General features: G+C 37.0%; 2 protein-coding genes across 26 annotated transcripts in view; one reads left to right on the forward strand and one right to left on the reverse strand.

Moving 5' to 3' along the window:
- BAZ2B (bromodomain adjacent to zinc finger domain 2B) overlaps positions 1–3141 on the reverse strand; it is a 287601-nt gene extending 284460 nt beyond the window's left edge. For 14 of the 16 annotated variants that reach the window (XM_025039212.1, XM_015596525.2, XM_025039211.1 and 11 more), the window contains exons 1-2: positions 3020–3141; positions 1355–1539 (exon numbers count right to left, since the gene is read on the reverse strand). The gene's annotated coding sequence lies outside the window, so the exon portion shown is untranslated. Of the gene's footprint in view, positions 1–1354; positions 1540–2594; positions 2793–3019 lie in introns of those variants that run through there. The other 2 variants (XM_025039206.1, XM_025039205.1) reach the window with 2 other exon arrangements.
- Positions 3142–3213: 72 nt separating this feature from the next.
- Positions 3214–15677, forward strand: part of MARCH7 (membrane associated ring-CH-type finger 7) — a 46118-nt gene continuing 33654 nt past the window's right edge. For 4 of the 10 annotated variants that reach the window (XR_001517744.2, XR_001517745.2, XM_006921108.3 and 1 more), the window contains exons 1-2: positions 3218–3360; positions 8090–8135. The gene's annotated coding sequence lies outside the window, so the exon portion shown is untranslated. Of the gene's footprint in view, positions 3361–8089; positions 8136–15677 lie in introns of all 10 variants that reach the window. The other 6 variants (XM_025039219.1, XM_025039217.1, XM_025039215.1 and 3 more) reach the window with 5 other exon arrangements.

The raw sequence follows: 15677 nt of genomic DNA on the forward strand, positions 1-15677 counted from the left end.
AATGATCTTCCTAGAACCAGTGAGATCTAGATCATAAGTGTAAGTATAAGAGTTTCTCAGAGAAGGTTTAATGATGGTATTCTCTTTACTTGTTTTTATGTTGTTTTATCTATTGGCTTTGGGGATTAAAAGTTATTGCCAGTAATCCAGCAAAAGCCAAACAATAGAATATCTTGAATATTCATTAAATGTGGCACCTTTCAATCACGCTTGATAAGAGGAAAATAAAAATTCACAAAATCACTACATCAAGGGTTTACATCAGAATTCTTTAAGTTAAAGATTTAAAACGAAAGAACTTTACATAATGTATTCCTTAGAAGAATCCTCAATCTATAGACTATTGTTAAGTAATAATACATACAATGTATTTAAAGGTACCTATAACTAAATAGTAGATCCCCAAGTTGGTTGATTGCACAAGGTTCCCATCTCCAGAAATGAATAAGACTCCCATTTGAGCAGAAATTGGCAACCTTTGTTTTTAACTCAGGGACATTTCTATAAGCACTTTCATCTCATCCCAGGTATTACTTCTTGTTTCTAAAAAGTTTAAGAAATAATCTACATTCAAAAATGATTTGAATTACAAAAAACAAATATAACTACACCTTTTCAAGATCACAGCATTTAATCAAAGTAAAGAATGTCTATAAGATGCCCTTGCCATAAAGAAGTTTCTTAGAAGATGAGGGATGATAAAAAGTGGGGAAAACAGGAACTTTGAAACTCAATATCTGAAAGAGAATTCAAGCTATCAGGTAATTGAAGAATTAAATACTTAAATATAAGAGTAAACAGCTGTTACGACCATGACCAAATGACAAGCAGAAAGGGAAAAAAATTAGTAGTAGTAAGACCCTAATTTAGGGAAAAAGCCAAGTTCAAAAATGTAAACAAATGTGAGTGGTGTGGGCAAGTGGTGAACAAAGACACAGAAATGTGTGTCAGAGTTGGTGATAAGGATAAAAAATTTAGCAAAGGAAGATCAAGTGGGGGAACTCCGTGTAGAAAAGGCAATCGCGGAGTCTAAATTGGTCAGAACAGTTCTGATTTCAAATATTTTGCTTGTCAAATCATTTTGTTCTGATTTTTAGTTCAAAAAATATAGTCACAATTGAATCTATTTATATCCACGATTCCTATAAGATTATCTTTAACATAGGAAAATCTCAATTTATTTGTTGATAATTATAATTACCTGGAAACTCACATCAAAGAAAGTGCATTAAAAAATAACCATTCCTAAAGAATAAAAACATACTTATCAGTGGTCCTTATCTATTTACTGGTATTAATATAAAACTGGAGTCTAGAAGGTCTGTTTAGGTTAGGAAATTGGTGCCACACTCACCTCTACTGATATCATCAGTGCTGGGTGGTGATGAAGCCATTATCTGCCAAAATCTGAACCATCCTTGCCAGGTTTGGGGGTTCTGTAGAGAAGTTACTGCTACCACGTCTGACTGCCATAGCTCAGGAAAATGGTGCAGTCATTCCTCTTAGTGTAGAATATACTTGAAAAGATGTTTAAGGGACCTATGTAATATTAAGCCCAAGAAATACAATATTAGTGGTGTTTTAGACATGGAATGTAATAGCTAACAATTATGGAATGCGTACTATGTTCCAGGAACTGATGCATTATCTCATTTAATCCTTTCAACAATCCTATGGAGTATAGATATCGTTATTAAACACATTTTACAGGAAATCTAGGCTTAATGAGGTTAAAAATTGCTCAAGACAACAGAGCTAGTAAGAGGCAGGATTGGGATTTGAATCCATGCAGTCTGGTGCTTCAGGTGTGCATATCCATAACCACAATGCTACAGGTATACTCTAACTGACTGGGGGGAAAAATTAGTTTTCTAAAAAAGGGCAAATTAATTTCCTCAGAAGTAATGTGTTTGGGGGGAAAAAGTAATGTGTTCACTTTATCCTATACCAGATGCTTAATCAACTCACATTCTAAAAAGTTAGACTGGCATTTATGTACCAACTCTAAATAATCAAATTTTAGATCTTTAACATTTATAATATTTTACAATTTAAAATAATGAAGCATAGACAGTCCCTTAGTCTCCAAGACAGAGTGATATGGGGATGATAGTAATAGTGCATTCCCTTCAGATGAAATAAGGAAATACATCTAAACCTCATACTTCATTTATTAGAACTATTTGAGTCCAGTAAATTGCTTACAACAATCTAATAGGTCACTTTAAAAATAAAGTGTCGTCAGTATGCTTGTAAGTTTCAACGATTTATATTTACTGGTAAAGAACTTTTATCTTTGATACCTTATTCAAAATCCACGTATCACTGAAATCATACTATCTAAATCCATATAAATTGTGGCTTTTCCTCTAACCTACTTCCTTTTAAGTATTAGTATTAAGTATTAGTATTCATTTACATCTTAGTTCACTACATTTAGTTTTTTGAAAGTTTCGTCTAATTTCACCAGACTACTTGCCTCACAATTTCCCTACCTCTTTCTAAATGGATGAATTTTGACTGCAAAAGCCGTTTCTACACTATCAAAGATTAGTATCAAGATTTAAAAAGACATGACTGTAAAAGTACATCACCACCAAAACTGAATCACCGATAGAAACGAATGGTCCCAATCGGCTCCAACCCTGAAAGGAGAGGACTCGCAGACACAAAATAGGGCAGGCAGGGAGTGGGAGGAGGGGAAGGTCGGAAAAGGCAGTGCTTGATTCAAATCAATGCTAAACATTCACTGCGCCACTTACTGAGCGCAAAAAAAAAAAAGAGAGAGAGAGAGAGACTGGGCGGTATTTCGAGCAGTGGGCCCTGGAGGTACCAGGGCGGGAGCAAGAGCCCGTAGCCGAGACTCAGGCGCCGGGGAGCGGCAAGGATGAATCGGAACCCCTCGCCAACTAGGCGAGGGCGGCCAGCCAGAGCTGGGCCTCCAGCGTCCCGCTCCTGGCGCCCGTACATTTGACGGCCCAGCCGCCAGTCCACCGGCCGGTCAGCCGCAGCCGCTTACCGGTGGCGCCTCGCTGCCTCCTCCGGGACAGCCCTTCAACGGTTGCCGCAGTCAGAGCACCACCCCGCGGTGGGGTACGTCGAGTCGGCTGTAGCTCTCGGATCCCCGCAGCGCCGCCACTCTCGCGAGAAGCCGGCGGAGTCCGCGAACTGGGGGGAGGAGGGGAAGGGAGGGGCATTAACGGTGGCAGCTGGTTCTGCGCCGGATCCGGGAGAGGGGCGGGCGCCATTGTGCTTTGCTGCGGTCTGCTCTGCCTCAGTCCTAGAACTTCGTGGAGGAAGGCGGCGGCGTGATCGCTGCGAGCGGGACGCTCCTTGTTCAGTGCCTGCTCCAGAGCACAGGTAATAAGCCGCGGAGCTCGGGCGTCTCCTGGGGGAGGTGGTTCCAGTCAAGGCCGCAGGTGGGGGAGGGGAGGAAACAAAGTGCAGGCCCGGGGACGCAGAGGCCGCTTCCTCCTTCGCAAGATGGGGTGAAGGAGCTCGATCTGGGACCGCGCGGGTACGAAGGGATGCCGGCACAGGCCTCCTGTGCCGGTGGCCTTTCGTCCGGTGGTGGAGTTTGTGACGGGCTGAGGGGAGCAGATTGTGCGTCTTCTAGACGTGGCGGCGGGTGAGGGCCAGGCCTTGAGCCTTACTTTGGGCGGCCTCTTCGACTGGGGTAAGGAGGGTCCTCCAGGGCCCTGCGGGCCGGGAGGGTCCTAAGTGAAGTATTTAGTGAGCGCGATGTCGAAGGTGGGGTAGATAAGGTCTCTGCCAACCCAGCCTCGAATCGAAGGGACTTTATCAGCCCCTTAGATGAGATGTGAAGATGTGCCCATTGATCGTTCCAGTACTTGATTGAGTATCTTGATACTTTGGGGGGAGTTCTTTTTGTGTTGTGGTAAATTCTTCAAATTGAAATAGGTGGTGATATGTATTAAAAACGGACTTGTTGGCGTAAGAAGTAAAAATATGGAAGGCACCAGTAGAGTACTCCTTCATTTTGATGAAACTGCGTAGCGAAGACTTCAGAACGTGTGCAAACACATCAAAAAATACTACAATTAATACTTTTTTAATGTACAAATGTAGACAATATAATATGTGGGAAGAAATCTCTGTCTTGATAATAAATTCGTCACCGCTAGTGTCTTCTGGCACTTTTAAGAGTAAATGTGCCAGATGAATTTGAATTTAGTAAGATTTTCCGATTTTATAGGATCTTTTAGGTATTTTTCTTTTTTCATTGTTTTAAATCTCCCCTTTTCTTAATTACTATCTATTTCTGTCTGGAACTCAGAGGTATGGTTAAATATGATATTTTTTTAATTTAAAAATCAAGCAGTATATTGTTAAGGCAGACACAGTATAACTAGGTTTTTCCATGAGATAAATTTTGTTTCAGAAATGGGTCAGTATTTCACTTAAAACTAACTCTATTATTTCGTGAAACAGCAGTGGTGTATGAGGCTTTAGAGTCAGAAGATCTGGGTTTGAGTCTTTATTTTTCTATAATCATTTAATCTCTTCTGATTTCCAGAGAAACATAGCAGTTAGTTCCTAGACTTGAAGTGGAGATTAAATTAGATGAGGTAGTGTGTAGGAGTGTACATACTGTAGACCTAAACTTGGAGAGTGATTTTTTAGTGGAAACTAACAATTGGAATTGATTCCTAAAGTCCAATTTTTTATTCAGGAATTCTGGTCCGAATAACCTTAAAGTTTACTCTGCTTTGCAATGTGTTCCCCACAGAGTGCTGACTGCTTCACACACAATATATATATATTTATATAAGTTCTCTACTACGGATGTTTTTAAGTAAGAACTTTTTACAACTCTATTTTCCCCTAAATATACCACAGATGTGAGCATGGTGGGTATGTAGTCTTGGGTTTATTCCAGTGTTGCATGCTGGGTCTGATGTCTTAAATGGCATTAATGATTTATAATTCCTACATTTAAGTACAAGTGATTTCTGTTTCTGCCTCATAGGCAAAAGAGCTTATATTCCTAGATAAGGCACAAATGTGTCCCTATATAGACAGTATATATGTCTTACTTGAAGGTTAGAAGTGAAAAGTCATTCGTGGCACTCATACAGCCAATTTTAAATCAGCTCTGTATCCACTTCACACAACTCTTCATCTAGTTTATGTTCAAGTTACCCACATTTTAATATTATCATTTAGGAAAATAATTGTAATAGTGCAAAATTACCAAATAATATAAAACTTTTTGAAAATTTATTTGTTGTATCCTGGCTACTAGATTAGGGCTTCACATTACAAGAATGAGCTTGACACAGCCTCCTCCCTCCACAACTCATAATTTAGTCATCAGACTAATGTAGAAACAACTGCTGTTATATGAGTGTTAGTACGTAGTACTCTGGGAACACAAAGGGGTGTTTAATCTTGGGGGAATTTCACAGCAAATATTGCTTTAAATGAGATGTGGAGGATGACTAAGAGTTTGATAAGGAAACTGCAAAGTCATGGTATCATAGTTTTAAGAATGGACAGTTTGTTCCCCATAGCTGACACATTTGAATGGAAGGTTAGAACAGGACGTGAAAGACCTTCTGTATTGTTTTACAAAGCTAGTGCTCTGTGCTGTTGGAAATTGAGAGCTGTTACATTCCTAAACCAAATAAAAATGATTTTTTTTATATTCTTTGCTAATACATACTTTTGTAACTACAGATAATTAAGTGCCAATACATACTTCTGTAACTATAGATAATTAAGTACCACTGCCAATAATAAACATTGGGAAATGCACAGGCTTGCACCAAACCTCATTTTTAAACGGCAAATTACATTTAAAAACTAATGAATCTTTTAACTGTTAAATAACAGCTGATCACATTAGGAAGATTATGATTTAAAATGAGTTAAGATTTTGAATCCCTACTAAGATACACTTGAATTCACTAAAGCAGAATTGTTACCCTGAAAATAATTATATTCTCAAAAATCATTATTTTACAAAAATTCTATCTTTAATACAGTTGCTAATCATAAGACAAACCCAAAAGTGAGGGAATAAAATTATAATTTGAAAGTTGGCTGGGGTTTGATTTTCACTGACCTTAATTTTTAACGTTTCTTCTCTGGTCTGAACTCATGATCAAAGCTGGTTTTTCTTGCTCTCAAATCATTTCCATGTAACTCTACCGGTTAGACTAGAAAAACTGAACACCTGGTTTTAAAATCAACTACTGCTCTACACCCACTTTTGTCAACAGCTTTAAAAGAGGGCAAATTTTGAATCTTAAAAGCTAGTTCTGACTTTTCTATTATGATCATTGTGCTTCGGTGTAATTCATTTCTCACTTTCCAGAAAAAAACCCTAAAGTGGTATCTACTTATTGAATGAAGATTGAAACTTGAGACTTATAGATTGAATACACTTCAGAAGAGAACAGATTATCTCATAAAGTACTGTGGTGTAGACTTAATATAATAGTTATATTTTCTCATGGAGATGTTAAACTTTTTTCTAGTTGTTTTAAGATTTGGCTATATATTTGTGTCTTAAATATTTGTTAGCTAAAAATCAAATGGCATTCTTTTTTAAGACACAGAAAGTTAAGTGTTTTTGAGTGCTTGCCTCGTGTGACCACCCTTAGCTTCCATGTCTACTAGGATCAATAAATAAAACACTAGGATTTCTGAGAAAAAAATTTTCACCAGAAGCAGGTTTTTTAAAACAAAAGGGTATGCCAAGTAGAGATAATGGAATTGTAACTATGTTTGTATTCCTGGAAGACAATTGACCATTGGCATTGGTATTGCTTTATTGCTGCATAGCAGGCCACTTCAAAATCTAGTGGATTAAGACTACTGTTTACTATTTTTCTGTAATTCTGTAGAACTGTCCTGCTGGACAGTTCTGCTGGTTTTGCTTGGGTTCACTTATGTACTAGCATTCTGGTGGAGGATTTCTCGGGCTGGAAGGTTCAAGATGGCATCTCTCCTATATCTGGCAATTGGTGTTGGTTAACGTCTAGCCTCTGCTCTGTGTGGTCTTTTCCATCATGGGTTTCTCAAAGCAGCAATGCGAGAGAAGGAAAATGGAAGTTATAAGACTTCTTACAGCCTGTCAAATCCTATAATGTCACTTACACTGCATTCTTTTAGTCAAAGAAAGTCTCACAAGGCTAGCCCACATTCACAGGGTGGGGAAATAAGATTTCACCTCTGCTTGGGTAGACGAGAACATCACAGTGCAAAGGAGTGTACATACTCAGATGGGAGGGATTTGTAACCATATTTTATAATTTACCACGAGTTGCTTAGAACATTTTAAGAACACACATTCTTAATGATGATCAGATTTATTTTAAAATAGAGGATGGTAAAATGAACAAGAAGTTATAGGTTAATTGTTGAAGACACTTGATTGGTCCTTGGAGGTTCATTATTGTTTCTACTTTTGTGTATGTTTGAAATTTTTCATAGTAAAAAATTTTAAGGCGTACTCAGATCATCTGCTAAACTGTATTTTGTGAAGTGATTTTTAACCCTAGCTTCCACTTAGTATTTACTAGAATAGTACTTTATTGTTTAAAATTTGCTACTTACTTCGTGGTACATAGATGCTAAGAAGTGGAAACCAGCAGTAGTGCAATTACGGAATTACTCTTGGGAGTTCTTTACAGATTTTATTGTACTATAAGTTCATTTTCAAATAACCGTTTTCCTTATTTATCGAAGTAATACCAAGTACATTAAAGAAATTTTGCAAAACAAGAATAAAGAAGAAAACAAAACCCACTCATATATAGTAAAATGTTAATGGCTATTTTTTCCCCAAATATTTATGCATGTAGTTATATAAGGTATATAAGTTTCTTTACCCTGTGGTCATTATCATCCTGTACATAAATGTTAATGACTTTAAAGTCTTTTTTATAGTGTTTTAAAGACAAATTTCAAATAATGAAAAGCCGCTAGAATGCCCACTAAGCTGTTCGTATACTGACGGTATTGCTTAATAATAGCTAGTATTTGCTTAATACATACTGTGTGCCAGCAAAGTTCACAGTATACCTGTAAAGTTGGTAATATTATTATTCCTATTTTGTAGGTGAAGAAATTCAGCGTTAGAGTGAGGAAGCCTAGAGTCACACCAGGTAAAAGACGCTTGAAATCTTGCCACTCTTAAATATGCTTCTACTAAAAGGAATTGGCGAATGTGCTAAAAATCAGGCAATGCTTGATTTATCTGGCCTAGCCTCTGTTTCCTATTTTTGAAAAATTACTTTTAGAAATGAATACATTTAAAATTAAAGGAAAAGTCTCAGGTATGGGCCATACTATTTGTTAATATGGATAGGGCTGGAGCCTTTCTGTTAGTCTGGTTATTTGATTTATGACTTCTGTGGCTTGACAGATCCTGAACACAAGACTGTTATTCTAGTAATAAGACACAGTGATCTATATAAAGTGATGGAAGAAGATATATGCTCTTTGAGAGACCGCTTTATAAATAGAATCGACAAAACTTTTGAATATTACAGTATTTCTCTGATCTTAGGAATTAATAGCTTTCCAAATTTAGTAAATCAGTAAATCCAAGCCCTACTTGACGCAACTCGGAGTAGTACTCAGAGAAAGCTTTACTCTTAAGTAGGGTAATAAGCAGACATCCTTTGTTCAAGTGTTTTCCTATATATTGCCTGAAGTTTTTCGGTTCTCTTTTTCATGGTGCTCCAAATTTTAGTTATAATCAGTGGAGGGAGACACTAAGGCTGACCAGATAGAAGTTACAGTACAAACAGAAGGCAGGGAGAGATCATGAATGTATATGGGAAAAAGTAAATAGATCAGTGTAAGTAATTTAAAATATATTCTCACCTCAGACAGCTTTCCTGTGCTTTCGAAACTCTTTCCAACCTGCTTCTAGACCTCTTCTGGGCACTTCATCCTACTCATTCTTGAAAACTAACTCATCTTGGTTTGTTTCCTTGTCCTCTACTCCCAACTCCATGCAGAGAGAGAGAGAAAGAGAGAGAGAGTGCGCGAGTGCGCGCGTGTGCGTGAGTGTGCGCGCGCGCATTCAGTATTCTGACTAATTCCTCCCGCCCTACCACTCTTTTCTAATTGAGTTGTATTGAATCTGCTTTCTATCCATTTACTTTGGACCTTCACTGTCTCTTCTTAATAACTTGTTCTTTTTTTTCCTCTCCATGCTTTACCCATTTATTAATCCCTCACAGTATCTTGCACTGGCCCCCTTTCCCCTTCAGTCTCTTTCCTTGTCCCATTAAAACTGTACTTATAACCCAGGCTTTACATCAAACAGATTGTAGTCCTTAAATAATAAGTCATTCTTAATAGATGATTACTGATGTCTGGCTCAATAGAACTTGTTCTTAATACTGATTTACTTCAGCTTTTTGTTTGTTTTTAACTGTTGCTTTTTCAGAATCTTTAGTAGTTCCTAAGCCTGTGTCCTATATCAGTAATTTGCTCACCATAGTTCCACAGAAGTAGTAAATAATAGGTTCAGTGTTGTAAGAAATGTAAGAACCCGTATATTAATCTTTTATCATTAAGGCTAGGCAAAAGTAGGTAAAGTTTTTGTTAGACTACTAGTTGTTTCATTTTTGAGAGCTCTAATTGACAGGAATGTAATTTTTGGGATCTTTAAGGAGAAAAATAATATACAAATTGCTGTGGTGAAAAGCTTGAAAACTTGCCTTATTAAAGTACAAACTCCTAAGCAGAGGACACAGGATTGCCTTTACGATTTGAATATAGTCTACTTTATGTATTTATTTCCTTCAGAGTGCTTTCTTTTCCTCCCTCCCCTTCAGTTTACACTTAGATTTGTTAACACCTTTAATATCTTTATGCCTTCTTTCTCTTTTTCTATTTTCATTCTTCAAAGGTCAACTCAAATGTTGCCTCCTCTGAAGCCTTTTTTATCTGGAACTTTTGCCTCCCGGAACTTTTGCCTCCCCTTTCAGTACTCCCATAACATTTACAGGTTTGTTTTTGTTTTTCTTTTAGGTATAATGATTTTCAGCAGTCTGGTATGAGTAATCTAGCAATTAGTATAATTGCTAATTATTCTAGTTGGTATTTGTTGGGCTTATTGACCTTGATCCTTCACCAGTTTTGGAAAATTTTCAGCCAATATCTCCAATTTTTTTTCTCTATCCTAGTTCTTTCCTTCTATAACTCCAATTAAATGTACAAAAGACTTTCTTACTCTTTTTAGTGCCTCTTAAACCCTTGCCCATATTTATCATAATCTGTTTTTTCATTCTTCTTTCTGGATAATTTGCTTCTAGCCTATTTCCCAGTTCCCTAGTTTCCAGTTTTGCCTAGTTTTCTGTTAAATTCATGAGGTCCCCACTTTGCTAAGGTTGGGACTGTCTCTTCTGCTTTGTTGACTCTTATCTCTTGGCAATGGATTGATTTTTTTTTCTTGTATTTTTGTGTGTTATAATGTTTGATTGAATGCCAAACATTGTAAATAAAAGAACGGTAGAAATTGTTGAATATTTATGCCTGGACGTGGACTTACTCTACTTCTGTCAGATTGTTAGTGCGGTGGGTTGAGTTGGTTTAGTCTGTAGTTGAACTGGGCTTGAGCTTTATTATTCGCTTTATTTACCTTCCAAGTGCTCCAGTAGTGGGCTGCCGCTGCATGGTCCTTATTGTGAGGCCTGGAGTGTCTGGGGATTTTTTTCCAGTATTCTTCCTGCAGCAGCAGACTGCTGGAACAAATAACAGTAACTCCCCCGGTTACAATAGACTGCTGTTGCTTCTTACTTGAAGCAAAGCTCACAGTAAATCGGGTATTCTTAGTTCTGTGCATCCTTCTCCTTTCTTAGGCAGGCTCTTTGTGCATGATCCTCAGAGGTGGGGCTGTCCCAAGATTTCTGCTCTTCTCCTTGCTTCCTAGAGTTCAGAGTGCAGGCAGACCCCTGTTACCACCTTTGTCCCTTCTAGCTGATCTTTGCTTAGTATTGCTGGAATATCTTGGGCAGGCAGGTTTCATAGCCCTTGTCTAGTAGCCACAAGACATCTGCCTTGTATCAGTGCAGTCTTTACAGAAAATGGATTTCCTATCCCTTTTCTAGTAACAGCTGATTCCACCTTGTACTTATACAGCGTCTGGAGCATGGGTGAGCTTCTTGAGGGTGAGCTTCTCTTAAACATAGGCAGGCCCTATGTGGTCATACTATAGAAAAAGTAAGACTTTCGGATCTCTTGTTTGTCCTTGTTCTTTTTTATTATGAGCACTCAGTGGGTTCCTGTGGAAAGACACCTTATGTTAGGGCTCCCAAAATTTCCATATTGTCACGGTAGCAAATACGTGGTCTTTAGAAATTTAAGAATTCAGTAACATTTGGCTGTTTCTTCTTATTAGCTTTTGTGGTGGCCACCTTTGTCCCATCTCCTTTTTGGAGAGGCTTGCCATTTTTTATAGTTCAGTTCATCTGGTTGCCTTGCAACCTCAGTTCTAGTGGATGCAAGAAAAGTGATTTACTTAGATTATCTGGCTTACTCTTTTATGTTAGAGTAGGTGTGATGTTCTCTTGTGGCTCTGTATACTAAGCAGAGGTGGAACACTTCTCAGTTTTGTTTGATTTATTTTCCTTGAAAATATTCAAGTAAAGTTGGGAGAATAGTAAAATTAATGTCCATATACCTCACCTACATTCAGTAGTTAATATTTTGCTGTATTTGCTTTATATAGATTATATGTAACCTTATAAATAGTACTTATTTTCTAAAATATCTATTGTTATTTTAGAACCATTTAATACTAAGTTGCAGATACGACACTTTACTACAATTCAGTCTATTCAAAAATTTTTTTGAAACGGGATCCAGCCAACATTCATGCATTGCATTTGATTTTGTTTCTTCAGTCTCAAACTAAAACAGTACAGTTTTGTCTTATTCTTTTCTTTTTGACATTGATTATTTGAAGAGTCCATGCCAGTTATCTTACAACATGTCCTCCATTTTAGATGTGACTCATCCTCATGGTGTCCTTTACGTTTAACTATGTTTATTGTATTTTTCAGTTCTAAAATTTGTTTAGTCCATTTTTTCAAATGCTCTGCTTTTTGCAGTGTCCTCTTCCCTGAACATATTTTTAAGCTTTCTCTTTATTTAAACGTTGTAAATAAAGTAGTTTTATATAATCTACCTCAAGTACTTGGCTTGACATTTTGCTAATCTATTATTTCTCTTGTGTATTGCGTCTCAAGGACCTTGTTTATGATGCCTTATTTCATTGTGTGCTTAGTTATCCTCTGCTCATTATACTTGAAAGATTGTAGAAATAATCTGAAGCCTAGCATGAAGGTATATTCTTCCAGGAAGATTTGTGTTTGCTTCTGTCAGGTTCTTGCTGGTTTACTAGATTGGGATTACCTTAAAACAAATCAAAGGTTTGAACTTGTATTTGCCATCCAGGACTTAACCATCTTAGCTGCAAATTTGCCCAAGAACTATTTTACTCTGGTTTAACTCTTATCCTGTAGTCCGGACTTTGGAGTCCAGCCAGTTGTGATGAAGTGAACTATTAGATTTTTAACCATGTGCATGTCCTGGGCTTTGATCTTCTTCCATGAGATTTGCAAAATGAAAATTTGAATTTTCTGGAATTTACATATTCCTTAGGGCAGAAGTGGCTTTTGGACATTCATAACTTTTGGATTCTTATTTTCTCTTCATTATTTATTACAACTCCTTATTACCTCGTCAACCTTTCATTGCTTTTAAGAGAATGTTCTTTACATTTTATCTAACATTTTTCATTGGAGGGGAGGGGATTGGTTTGAATAATCTGCCATTATCAGGAACTGAAGATTTTTCCCGTAGCATTTTGTATATATCTCTATTATATTGTATCATATTTATATATGTATTTATTTAATTCCATTAACTTCACTTACCCCTGAAATATGAGTTCAGGAGATAGACTTTATTTTACTTTCCTAGAGTTTAGCATCTGTTATATGGAAGTATTCAATAATTAACTCTTAAAAATTGATCTGTAGCTAGATGGTAGTTGGAAATTAAGTGGAAAAAGTGGGTTAGAGTTCTGGATGCTGGGCCAAAGAATTTAGACTTCTTTTTGAAAGTAGTAGAAAATAATTGAAAGTTTGATTGGGAAATGGTGCCATTATTCATAGGGTAAAATACAAAAGAAGAAAATGCGTACGTTAATAATGAATTCCCTTTAGACAAAGCCTACCATGGTATTATCAGAGATAAAACATCATTGGTTTACCCAGAGTGGGCCTGATATCCAAGTAAACTCTTATTGGAAAACATTGTAACATTCAATTTAAATTTGTGTATTCTATTAGAAGTTATGAGATAGTTTTTCAGTTGTGTATAACATAAGGTCTTGGTAACTTGAAGATAATATCAGAAACATGAAAATGATGAATGCTGTATGCAAATAGAGTGGCAAGACGTGGAAACAGACATGACTGATTAGGTAAACTAGCAGTTATATATCAACTTTTTCCAAGAAACTCTATATTTGAAGTTGAAAACTTCAATAAAGTAAAAATCTCAAATATTGATCACGATTTTTGTGGCTTTGTGGCTCATTACCTTCTTTCTGCATTTGAAGCAAGTTCTTGAGAATGGAAAATGTGGCCTCTTGCAGCTCCCAGTGCCTCAGCTTAGTCATAGATTGTTGATAAGGAATTTGAGCCTATAATTCCAGTTGGACTCACGGTGCCTACGACTTCAGTGACTCTCAGAGTACAAATTGTGTTACGGAAGTTTCATGGCAGTGATGAGTGCTGTATGCAAATAGAGTGGCAAGACATGGTAGATAGGCACATGACTTACGCTCAAGCTCTACTGTCCTATCTGACTTCACCTGGAAAATACAAGATGAAAGATGAAATTAAAAATTTCAAGATGTCTACTGTGTGTCATCGGTGTTAGTTGTATGAAGCCACTATCTATGTATTGTGTATTTCCAAAATATATCAATGTTACTGTTGACAAATAGTTGAAGTAAAGTGATAACTTATTAAATATATCTATCTGACTTTTCTTCACCCTTCTGTTCCAATGATAGAGTGCAATTGTAAACTCTAGATTGTTCCAGAAAAGATACAGGCTTTTTTGGTACAAGGTTGCCCTTTATGAAGAGACAAACACTAGTGAAAAACAAACAATCCCTTCATAGGGGCTGGTGGGAGGGGCATTCTCGCCATTGTGTCCTCCATGCTCAAAACTTTCACCTCCAAAACCATCATCAGTGTGCTCTTAAGTCTTGTCAGAGTGTCACAGGGCCGGCCGGCCTCTTGAAAAAACTCACTTTTTTTCCTCATGTTTACAACTTTATGCAGTGTATTGGGTTCAGGTCAATGAGGTTTTTGTGTTTTATTTACAAACCTATTATGGGAAATATTTCCAGAAATACATTGTTCCATTAAAGAGACTGGAGCCAAGCTGCCCAAATCTTGTTTGGGAAGCAAAGCTTCTAGTAAACTGGTGTCCCCCATGTTGCTTTAGTTGGCCTTTCTCTTTAGATCCCAACCTGTCAGAGTCACAGCTGTGGGGATCTATTGTTCACAGAGCTCTCCTACCCCTCTGCCCCAGGAGGCAGGAGGCTGAGTGCCACCAGGATGTTTATATTGTCCTTTCTGTCAGGACACACTTGGGACATTTTTCTCAAGTCGCACAAATTATTTCAATTAACATAATTTCTGACAGCAAGAGACTCTTCGAGGAAACAGCTGGTAGCATCACAAAAATCTTTTTTAGGACAACAGTTAAATCATGTAGTTGTATTTTTTCAAGTTTGTGAATGAATTGTACAACAGTGTAAAAATAAAGTTTATCCTAATTTAAAAAAAATTTTTTTTTCATGATGTCAGTGGCAGAGCTTTTAATCAAGCTTAGGGCCCTGAGCGTCTACATAGGTCACACAATGAAGCCAGCCCTGGTGTGGGAAGTTTTTATCTTACCACCAAACACAGCTTGACTGTCCAACTGTGGAATCAAATCTAAAGAAATTTAGGAAACAATTAATATAGAGTGACAGAAAAAAAACTAAGATACCATTGTACAAATGAACTTTTTGTTGTATTCTAAGTCTTGATTAAAAGTAGTAAGCTTCAAGTACCTTTTTCCTTCTGGTGTATTATTTTTGCTTAAACCTTTTTTAAAATAGCATTTAGAACGAAATTATGTGGTTATTAGTGTACTTTGTTCTATACTAGACTACAGCTTCTTCGTAATAACTATCCCAGTATAGTCAATGTTGTCCCCTTACCTCATCTTCTTGTTTAGTAATAATTAATGTGCCTGGCACATACTGAGTATCTAAAAAACTATTTGTTAAATGAGTGAGTAAACTTAAAAAGATGCCTCATAGTACCTTGTAAGTGGTCTGGTAGACATTTTTCAAGGACTGCACATTTTAATTATTTTGCAATCTTTTTGTGCTTTTGACCTACAACTTATGCAACCAAATTATATAAGTTCTTTGGTAACACCTACATTGTCAGAATTCAATCAATTTATGTAGAGGAGTTGCCAAAAATAGTTTCATACAGTATAAATTATATCTCTCAGAGGACTCTACCTCTTTGCCTTCTCTCAAGAGGTTGGTTTTGAGCAGATTTCTTACTAGGTTAGTTTCATTCTACAAGTAAGTCTGCAAGTAAGAATTG

This window comes from Pteropus alecto, unplaced genomic scaffold, assembly GCF_000325575.1.
Source record: "Pteropus alecto unplaced genomic scaffold, ASM32557v1 scaffold3, whole genome shotgun sequence".
Lineage (NCBI taxonomy): Eukaryota > Metazoa > Chordata > Mammalia > Chiroptera > Pteropodidae > Pteropus > Pteropus alecto.